We start from the raw sequence: 10806 nt of genomic DNA on the forward strand, positions 1-10806 counted from the left end.
ACAGCTCTTTCAGGAGGCAATTTAAGTTGCAGACTTAACCCACACGTAATAAGGTTCAAAATTCCAGTTATTGAAGAATTAATAATTGATGCCAACCCAGGTCCACTTATATCTGACAAAAAGAGGATGTGGATAGACCCATAAGAGGGAACTGGAGTATGTGAGCATTGTGTAGTTGGGCTTCGAGGTGGGGAGGGGGCTGGGGTAGGGGGGTGTGAGGGAAGACTGTCATTATTTTCTTATTAATTGCACTTATGTTCTTTTCATTTTGTGGACATTCTTTTCCTAATCTATTACAATAAGGTATTATCATGAAAAAAAAATCAATTCTTTAAAGATTCTTAAATGTATGGTACATTTGACATTGGCAGATACACCTCTGCTATACACCTCTCCTGAAGAAGGGCTTATGCCCGAAACGTCGATTCTCCTGTTCCCTGGATGCTGCCTGACCTGCTGCGCCTTTCCAGCAACACATTTCCATCTCTGATCTCCAGCATCTGCAGACCTCACTTTCTCCTCTGCTATAGAAAAGCCAACCCATACAGCCTCTTGCTAACCCTTGTCTGGCAAACATGGAGGGCATTAGGTGAAGCTTTCTGCTGCAGAACTGCACCATAACCAGTCTTACTGGTGCAATGGCCAAAATTTCTGGGACCAGTTCAAAACACCAGAGACTTGCTCGGATTCTGTGCTTCTAGATTTTCCCTCTGGAAATGATTTGAGATGTTCAGGGATGTTTCCCAGGCCGTTTCCATACTTGACGACACAAGTAAACTTCAAGCTTTTACCTTTAACAATAAATTAAAAGTGGCTAATTATTTTCGAATTATTTTGGGAGGTAATTTCAATTTCAATTTAACATTCTAACGCAGCTGTGTGTAATTGAAATGCTCGCAGAGATTGAAAGAAAAATTGCCCGCTTCTGTTGTACAGGCTTGAATAAATCTTGTGGGGAGACAAAAGTAGATAAAAGAGACACGTATATTTATGTAAACTGACCTCTTGTATTATTGTTCATCACACTCACCAGTCCCAGAGTAGACAAAACACAACAGTAGGTCAACTAGCTGCCAACTACAATTAAAAGCTCAATATTACATTGCTGAAATGAATGTAAGTAGATAAGAATTAGGAAGAGGATTAGTCCATACTGCTGCTCAAGCCTGCATCATAATAGAGTACAATCATGGCTGATCCTGGGTTTGAACTACATCTTCCTGTCTCTTGCAACATCTCCTGAGATTCCAAAAATCTGTCTCTCCCAGTCTTAAATGTATTTAGCAAGTACTCAGTTGCTGGAAATCTGGACAAAAACAGATGTTTATCCAAAGCTGGAATGAAGACAGAGAGCAGGTAACTATGATGTTTTTACTACAAATTCTGTGTCCTATGATCCTGCCTCACTAGGTACCTGACAAAGGAACAGCACTCTGAAAGCTTGGACTTTCAAATAAACCTGTTGGACTGCAGCCTGGTGTTGTGTGATTTTTAAGAATTAGGAACATTAGTAGCTTGAAGCAGACTTCATGAGGTTGTTTCTCCTAAGAGCAGAGAGGTTTAAAGGGGAATTTAGTAAGAGCTTGCAAAACGGCAGATGGGTTACAGTCAGGGACGGAAAGGGACCCACAGGCAGTGCAGGGAACCCTGTGGCCATTCCCCTCAACAATTAGTAAACTGTTTTGGATACTGTTGGTGGTGGGGGGGGGACTTACCAGGGGAAAGCAGTGGGACACAGGGCTCTGGCACTGAGTCTGTCCCTGCTGCTCAGAAGGGAAAGGGGAAGAGGAGCAGAGCAGTAGTCATTAGGGACTCCATAGTTAGGGGGACAGATAGGAGGTTCTGTGGGGATGAGAGAGACTCACGGTTGGTGTGTTGCCTCCCAGGTGCCAGGGTTCATGATGTCTCTGATCGTGATTTTGGAATCCTTAAGGGGGAGGGGGAACAGCCCCAAGTCGTGGTCCACATTGGCACCAACGACATAAGTAGGAAGAGAGTTGGGGATTTAAGGCAGAAATTCAGGGAGCTAGGATGGAAGCTTAGAGCTAGGACGAACAGAGTTGTCTCTGGTTTGTTGCCGGTGCCACGTGCTAGTGAGGCGAGGAAAAGGGAGAGAGAAAAGTTGAACACGTGGCTACAGGGATGGTGCAGGAGGGAGGGTTTTGGATTCTTGGATAATTGGGGCTCTTTCTGGGGTAGGTGGGACCTCTACAAGCAGGATGGCCTTCATCTGAACCAGAGGGGTACCAATATCCTGGGGGGGGATAATCGCTAAGGCTATTGGGGTGGGTTTAAGCTAATCCAGCAGGGGGATGGGAACCAAAATTGTAGTTCGAGTATAGAAAAGGTTGAGAGTAGGAGATCCGAAATCAGGTTTCAGGGACGCAAAATGGCACTGGCAAGCAAGAAGTTGGTTTGAAGTGTGTCTACTTCAATGCCAGGACCATCCGGAATAAGGTGGGTGAACTTGCAGCATGGGTTGGTACCTGGAACTTCGATGTTGTGGCCATTTCGAAGACATGGATAGAGCAGGGACAGGAATGGTTATTGCAGGTTCCAGGATTTAGATGTTTCAGTAAGAACAGAGAAGATGGTAAAAGAGGGGGAGGTGTGGCATTTTTGGTCAAGGACAGTATTGCAGTTGCAGAAAGGATGTTTGGGGACTCGACAACTGAGGTAGTATGGGCTGAGGTTAGAAACAGGAAAGGAGAGGTCACCTTGTTGGGAGTTTTCTATAGGCCTCCAAATAGTTCCAGAGATGTAGAGGAAAGGATAGCAAAGATGATTCTGGATAGGAGTGAGAGAGACAGGGTAGTTGTCATGGGGAACTTCAAATTTCCAAATATTGATTGGGAACACTATAGTACGAGTACTATAGATGGGTCAGTTTTTGTCCAGTGTGTGCAGGAGGGCTTCTTGACACAGTATGTAGACAGGACAAAAATTTGTGAAGCCACATTAGATTTGGTACTGTGTAACGAGCCCGGCCAGGTGTTAGACTTGGAAGTAGATGAGCATTTTGGTGATAGCGATCGCAGTTCTGTTATGTTTACTTTAGTGGTAGAAAGGGATAGGTATATACCACTGGGCAAGAGTCACAGCTGGGGGAAAGGCAATTACAATGCGATTAGGCAAGATTTAGGAAGCATAGGGTGGGGAAGGAAACTGCAGGAGATGGGTACATTAGAAATGTGGAGCTTATTCAAGGAAAAGCTCCTGAGTGTCCTAGATAAGTATGTACCTGTCAGGCAGGGAGAAAGCTGTAGAGCACGGGAAACGTGGTTTACAAAGGAAGTGGAATCTCTGGTCAAGAGGAAGAAGAAGGCTTATGTTAGGATGAGATGTGAAGGCTCAGTTAGAGCACTTGAGGATTACAAGGTAGCCAGGAAAGACCTAAAGAGAGAGGTCAGAAGAGCCAGGAGGAGACACGAGAAGTTGTTGGTGGATAGGATTAGGGTAAACCCTAAGGCTTTCTATAGGTATTTAAGGAATAAAAGAATGACGAGAGTAAGTTTAGGGCTAATCAAGGATAGTAGTGGGAAGTTGTGTGTGGAGTCAGAGGAGATAGGGGAAGCACTAAATGAATATTTTTCGACAGTATTCATTCTAGAAAATGACAATGTTGTCGAGGAGAATACTGAGATACAGGCTACTAGGCTAGGTGGGATTGAGGTTCACAAGGAGGAGGTATTAGAAATCCTGCAGAGTGTGAAAATAGATAAGTCCCCTGGGCCGGATGGGATTTATCCTAGGATCCTCTGGGAAGTCAGGGAGGAGATTGCCGAGCCTTTGATATTGATTTTTAAATCGTCATTGTCTACAAGAATAGTGCCAGAAGACTGGAGGATAGCAAATGTGGTTCCCCTGTTCAAGAAGGGGAGTAGAGCCAACCCTGGTAATTATAGACCAGTGAACCTCACTTCAGTTGTTGGTAAAGTGTTGATAAAGGTTATAAGAGATAGGATTTATAATCATCTAGAAAAGAATAATTTTATTAGGGATAGTCAGCATGGTTTTGTGAAGGGTAGGTTGTGCCTCACAAACTTTATTGAGTTCTTTGAGAAGGTGACCAAACAGGTAGATGAGAGTAAACTGGTTGATGTGGTGTATATAGATTTCAGCAAAGCATTCGCTAAGGTTCCCCATAGTAGGCTATTGTACAAAATACGGAGGAATGGGATTGTGGGAGATATAGCAGAGGAGATTTACTCGGATGTTGCCTGGTATGGAGGGGAGGTCTTACAAGGAAAGGCTGGGGGACTTGAGACTGTTTTCATTAGAGAGAAGAAGGTTGAGAGGTGACTTAATAGAGCCATATAAGATAATCAGAGGGTTAGATAGGGTGGACAGTGAGAGCCTTTTTCCAAGTATGGTGACAGCGAGCACGAGGGGGCATAGCTTTAAATTGAGGGGTGATAGATATAGGACAGATGTCAGAGGTAGTTTCTTTACTCAGAGAGTAGTAAGGGTATGGAATGCTTTGCCTGCAACGGTAGTAGATTCGCCAACTTTAAGTACATTTAAGTCGCCATTGGACAGGCAAATGGACGTACATGGAATAGTGTAGGTGGGATGGGCTTCAGATTGGTATGACAGGTCGGCACAACATCGAGGGCTGAAGGGACTGTACTGCGCTGTAATGTTCTATGTTCTATGTTCTATAAAATCATGAAGAGTTTTGATAAGAATAAATAAAGAGAAACAGACTGAACGATTACAAGGTTATTTTCTTGCTTCCTAGCAGTCATCTGGATTTCCAGTTGAGGACTGTAAATGTGACTGCTGTTGTTTCATCTCTTAGAAATGCATAATCAACTTTAATTTATTTGGCAATAACAGACATATTATAAACGAGGTAATAGCAAAGCATTTAGAAATACATAATATGATTATGAGTCTTAAGATGTGCAGGCTAAGTGAATTGGACATGATAAATTGCCCAGTGTTCAGGGATGTGCAGGCTAGGTGGGTTAGTATAGGAAATGCAGGGTAAGGGGGTGGGTCTGGATGGGAGACTTTTCAGAAGTCCATGTGAACTCAATGGGCTGATTGGCTTACTTCCACATTGTAGGGATTCAATGAATAAGCAGTCAGCATGGGTTCACAAAGCGAAAAGAATGTTCAACAAATGCATTAAAATCTATGAGAAGGCACCAAGGAGATTAGATAAAGGAGAAACTGTGGATGTACTATATTTGGAATTTCAGAAATCCTTTAATGAGGTATCACATTGTTAAGCTACTTCATAAGGTAAGAGCCCATGGTGTAGAAGACTTATATTAGCATAAGCAAAGGATTGGCTAACTCATAGAAAACAAAGATTAGGGACAAGGAGGACATTTTCAGGATGGCAACCTGTCAGTAGTGGAATGTGACAAGGATCAGTGCTGGGGCTACAATTATTTTCAATATATATTAATGACCTGGATGAGGCTAGTGAATGTGCTATCATCAAATTTGCAGGTAATACAAAATAAGGTGGGAAAGCAAGAAAAGAGGATGATACAAAAAGTCTACAGAGATATATGGATAGATTAAGTGGTGAGCAAACACTTGACAGATGGAATATATGCGAAAGTGTGAGGTTATGTACTTTGGCAAGAAGAATAGAGGAGCTGAATGGAGAAAGACTGCAGAAAGTGGCAGCTCAGAGGGATTTAGGTGTTCTCATGCATAATTCACAAAAAGCTAGCATAAAAGTTACAATAGAATAGAAATTTATTGTCATGTGTACTTTTACAATTAAAATACAGTGAAAAGTTTTATAAATCGCCCCACCACAGCACCCCCAAGTTCAACAGGCAATTGGGAAGGCAAGTAGAGTGACTTTTATTTCAAAGATAATGGATTATTAAAACAAAGAAGTCTTGCTAAAGTTGGCTGAAAAGTTTGGTACCTCAACTCCAATATCTAATTTGAATGTAGTTTTTTTCCTATTATTTTATTTCTGTGTCCCAAAATTCATCCTGCTCACCTGTAACATAAAGAATGTTAATTTCCTACGTTCTGCATGTCACATTTCTCAGGAAGAACTCATTCCATTACTGTACATCGCTTGACATTAGGAGTCCTGCAGATTTCTGTGACCTGTATTTAACTTCCTGCACTGAAGCTGCAGCCTTATTGCAATTTCTCTTTGTACTCTGATTCTATATAAACCTGGCTGGATTGCATTCCCACTGCTAGGCTTGGACCATGCCCAATTTCTTTGAGTCATTGAAAGAATATTTTCTAGTGCTGTTTTTGTCTATCTCTGCAAGTAGTTCTATTTCCGGAATATGTCTCAGTTTCTTTCTGAAGCTGACCATGTATCCATCATGGGCAATATCACATTTATGTTTCAGCTTTACAGTTCAATGTCTAGGTGTGCCTTGAAGTCCATTCTGAGGAAGGGTCACTGGACCCGAAACATTAACTTTGACTTTTCTGCGCAGATGCTGACAGACCTACTGAGCTTTTCCAGCAACTTCTCTTTTTGTTTCTACAAGCACTGAGTTTCACTTTGGCCATTTTCCACACTTCTGTGCTGACCTTACTGAGTTCACCCCATGGTCTGCCTTCACTGAGCTTTACTTCAGAAACATATTGTCTGCTTGCAGTTCTGAGAGTCTGATCATCGCTGCCACCATATAGCAATGTGGGTTGTACACACTTGAGGGGACAGCAACAAACTTTATTGAACGTTAGTATAAAAGAGAGGACATCTTAACTGGAGCTCTGAGATCCAGGCTCTAGTTCCTTGTGACCTGATGTTAATATGACATTTTTCCTTTTTGCACATGCCCGGAGTAAAGGTACAGTTCTCAATATTCTTTAGGCCCTGGCAGTCAGTTTCCCTGGCCCCAGCAAAAGGCATTCAGATCCCCTTTCTTCCCTCTCCCTGTCCCCAGAAAAATGGCTGATCTGTGCACATTCTATCTCACTTAGCTGTCTGCTTGCTGCTCCTCCAATGGCAAGCTTTTGTGCATTTGTTGCCAAGTCTATCAGCAGCAAATGTGATGAAGATTGACCTGTGATTGGTGGAGCACCTCATCACAAGTTCTGTTGATTCTATTTACAGGGCTGGCTTTGATTTGATTGGTCACTACTATGATTGGATTTTCTCTGATGTTTAGGGGGGCTTTCAGGAGATAATCTGCCTGCTACCCCTGTTTAATTTGAGTTCTGCCGTGTACAAAGGCACAGAATCTGCTACATCAGAGAAATTTTAAATTGTGGCACCAGATGCAAATTATTACAAATGGGTAAAGTTACTCAATGCTGGGCAGTATAGGATCAATAGCATTAATTACCTGAAGGTCTGAAATCTAACATTACTCTTAGATTTGCTCTCTTCATAGCATTTTTCTGGGGGATATTAAAGATGTTTTTCTTGTAACATGTACACTGCAATTCAAGAGTCTGTTGTAGTGTGTCTCACTTTTTTAAACTCTATACACATATGCTCTATATAGAGACATATTGTAAATGTGTTGCAGAAGCTTAGCAAGAAATATACAGAAGATGTATGACACAGCAGTTTTAGGAACTAACAACCACATTGGTCTTTAATATTTTTAAAATGTATGCTTCTAATGTGGTGAACATTATTGCTTCTATATATTTCTTGCTAAGCTTCTGCAACACATTTACAGTGTGTCCATACAGAGCATATATATCTGGAATTTGAAAAAATAAGACACACCACAACTAACTCTTGAATTACAGTGTAGATGTTACAAGAAAGACATCTTTAATAGCCTCCAGAAAAATACTAGTAAGAGAGCAAATCTAGGAGTAATCTTAGATTTTAGATCATCAGGTGACCAATGATCCCACACTGCCGAGCATTGAGTTAACTTTGGATAAAAGCAAATTACTGCAGATGCTGGAATCTGAAACCAAAAGAGAAAATGCTGAAAAATCTCAGCAGGTCTGTAAGGAGAGAAAAATTCACAGACCCCAATCATCTTCTATTCACCATGGATGTGCAATTTCTTTACACCTCCATCCCACACCAAGACGGCTTGAAAGCTCTTCGCTTCTTTCTCGAAAAGAGGCCCGAACAATCTCCTTTCATCACCACTCTCCTCCGCCTGGCTGAACTTATGCTCTCTCTCAACAACTTCTCCTTCAACTCATCCCATTTTCTCCAAATCAAAGGTGTAGCAATGGATATTTGCATGGGTCCTAGCTATGCCTGCCTTTTCATGGGGTATGTGGAACGTTTCTTGTTCCAGGCCTACCCGGGTCCCCTCCCACTGCTTTATTGGTACATCGATGACTATTTCGGTGCAGCTTCATGTTCTCGTCCTGACCTGGTAAAATTCATAAACTTCGCTTCCAGTTTCCATCCCTCCATCACCTTCACCTGGTCCATCTCTGACACTTGCCTTCCTTTCCTTGATCTTTCTGTCTCCATTTCCTGCAATGGTCTATCCACTAATATCTATTACAAGCCCACTGACTCCCACAGCTACCTGGACTACAGCTTTTCTCATCCTATGTCCTGTAAGGACTCTATCCCTTTCTCTCAGCTCCTTCGACTCCGCTGCATTTGTTCCGATGAGGCCACTTTCCAAAGTGGTGCTCTTAATATGTGCTCCTTCTTCTCCAACCGTGGCTTCCCACCTATAGTTGTTGACAGGGCTCTCGACAGCATGCGGTCCATCTCACTCGCTATGACCCTCACCCCCTCCCTCCCCTCCCAGAACAAGGACAGGGTCCCTCTTGTTCTCACCTTTCACCCCACCAGCCTTCACATGCAAAGAATAATCCTCCGCCATTTTCGCCAACTCCAACACGACACCACCACTAAACACATCTTCCCTTCCCTCCCCCTGTCTGCATTCCACAGAGATCGTTCCCTCAGGGACAACCTAGTCCACTCCTCCATCACACCTAACACCTCTCCCATCACACACGGCACCTTCCCATGCAATCGCAGAAGGTGCAACATATGTCCCTTTACCTCTTCCATGCTCACCACCCAAGGCCCCAAATACTCATTCCAGATTAAGCAGCGTTTCACGTGTACCTCTTTCAATTTGGTCTATTGCATTCATTGCTCCCAATGTGGTCTCCTCTATATCAGAGAGAGAATACGTCGACTGGGTGATCGCTTTGCTGAGCACCTTCGGTCTGTACGCAATCAGGTCCCGGACCTTCCAGTGGCTTGCCACTTCATCACACAATCCTGCTTCCATGTCCACATGTCTGTCCTTGGCCTGCTGCAATGTTCCAGTGAAGCTCAATGCAAACTGGAGGAACAGCATCTCTTTTTTTTTAGATTACATTACAGTGTGGAAACAGGCCCTTCGGCCCAACAAATCCACACCGACCCGCCGAAGCACAACCCACCCATACCCCTACATTTACCCCTTACCTAACACTACGGGCAATTTAGCATGGCCAATTCACCTGACCTGCACATCTTTGGACTGTGGGAGGAAACCGGAGCACCCGGAGGAAACCCACGCAGACACGGGGAGAACGTGCAACCGCCACACAGTCAGTCGCCTGAGGTGGGAATTGAACCCGGGTCTCTGGCGCTGTGAGGCAGCAATGCCTCTGTGTGCCACCGTGCCAGCACTGTGCCACCGTGCCGCCCACATCTCATCTTCCGACTAGGCACGTTACAGCCTGCCGGTCTCAACATTGAATTCAACAACTTCAGATGATTATCCCATCTCGACCCCTCTGTTTTCATTCTGCTCTGTAATTCTATTTCATTTATTTTATTTTTTTTTCCCTGGTCTGTACCTCTTATTTCTTGTTTGTCTCTCTTTCTCTTGCTCCCCACTCCCTCATCACCTTTTTCCTCTCCTCTTCCCCCTTTGCTACCCTTCTCCCCTGTCTTCCATTTTGCCTCTGCTTCACCCATCCCCCACATATTTTGTCACATAGCACTGGCTTCAGCCTTGGTCATTCACAGCTCCTAATCTCCCTGTAATCTCTCCATGCATTGTCATTATCACCTCTTTATTGCTACCTTTGCTTCTGGAGCCACGACTCGCCTTCTCTCAGCCTCGTATAAATACCTCTCTATTTCTCCCTTTTTTTAGCTTTGACAAAGGGTCAGTTAGACTTGAAATGTCAGCTCTTTTCTCTCCTTACAGATGCTGCCAGACCTGCTGAGATTTTCCAACATTTTCTCTTTTGGATTGAGGTAACTTTATCCATTTGTAATAATTTATATGTGGTGCCACAATTTAAAATTTCTCTGAGGTAGCAGGTTATGTTTTAAACAAAAAAATGCTTTTCAAGAAATTTCTGTTTTGATGTTTTGCTTTAATGAAGGATCACACAACACCAACACTATTAAATATAATTACACAGGTTTAAGATAATGTCCTTATTTTGCTTTGTAAACAGTCCAATAAAAGTGGGAAAGAAACTTAAACATAATAATAATTTGCATTTATTCAGCACCTTTAACAAAATAAAGAATGCTCAGGCATTTCCCAAGGGCACCTTCTTTGAGTAAGGTTTCTAATATCATCATAACATCCATCTGTAGTTGCAGATTTTCAATCTTATTCATCATTCTCTGTATATCCACATAGATGCTTTGGAAGCTAAATGTAATTCTTAATTCATTCCTTCTTACTCTGACCCTCTCTAATACTTCACATGTTTTTTAAACTCCTGTGCTATCTGTCTCTGCCAATCCTTTTAGCACCTTGTTTCTCCTTCTTAATGCTGCATCCTGGTTCCAAATCCCTTATTAAGTTAATTTAAATCTTTCTCTGAAGCCTGACCACAGGGCCCAGTGTAAACAGTGCTCCTGTCACTTTTGACGTGCAACCTTTCCGAATGGCATAGCTC

The sequence above is a fragment of the Chiloscyllium plagiosum genome, unplaced genomic scaffold (assembly GCF_037043375.1).
Source record: "Chiloscyllium plagiosum isolate Xiang-an unplaced genomic scaffold, Cpla_swu_hap1 HiC_scaffold_18, whole genome shotgun sequence".
In the NCBI taxonomy this organism is placed as follows: Eukaryota; Metazoa; Chordata; class Chondrichthyes; order Orectolobiformes; family Hemiscylliidae; genus Chiloscyllium; species Chiloscyllium plagiosum.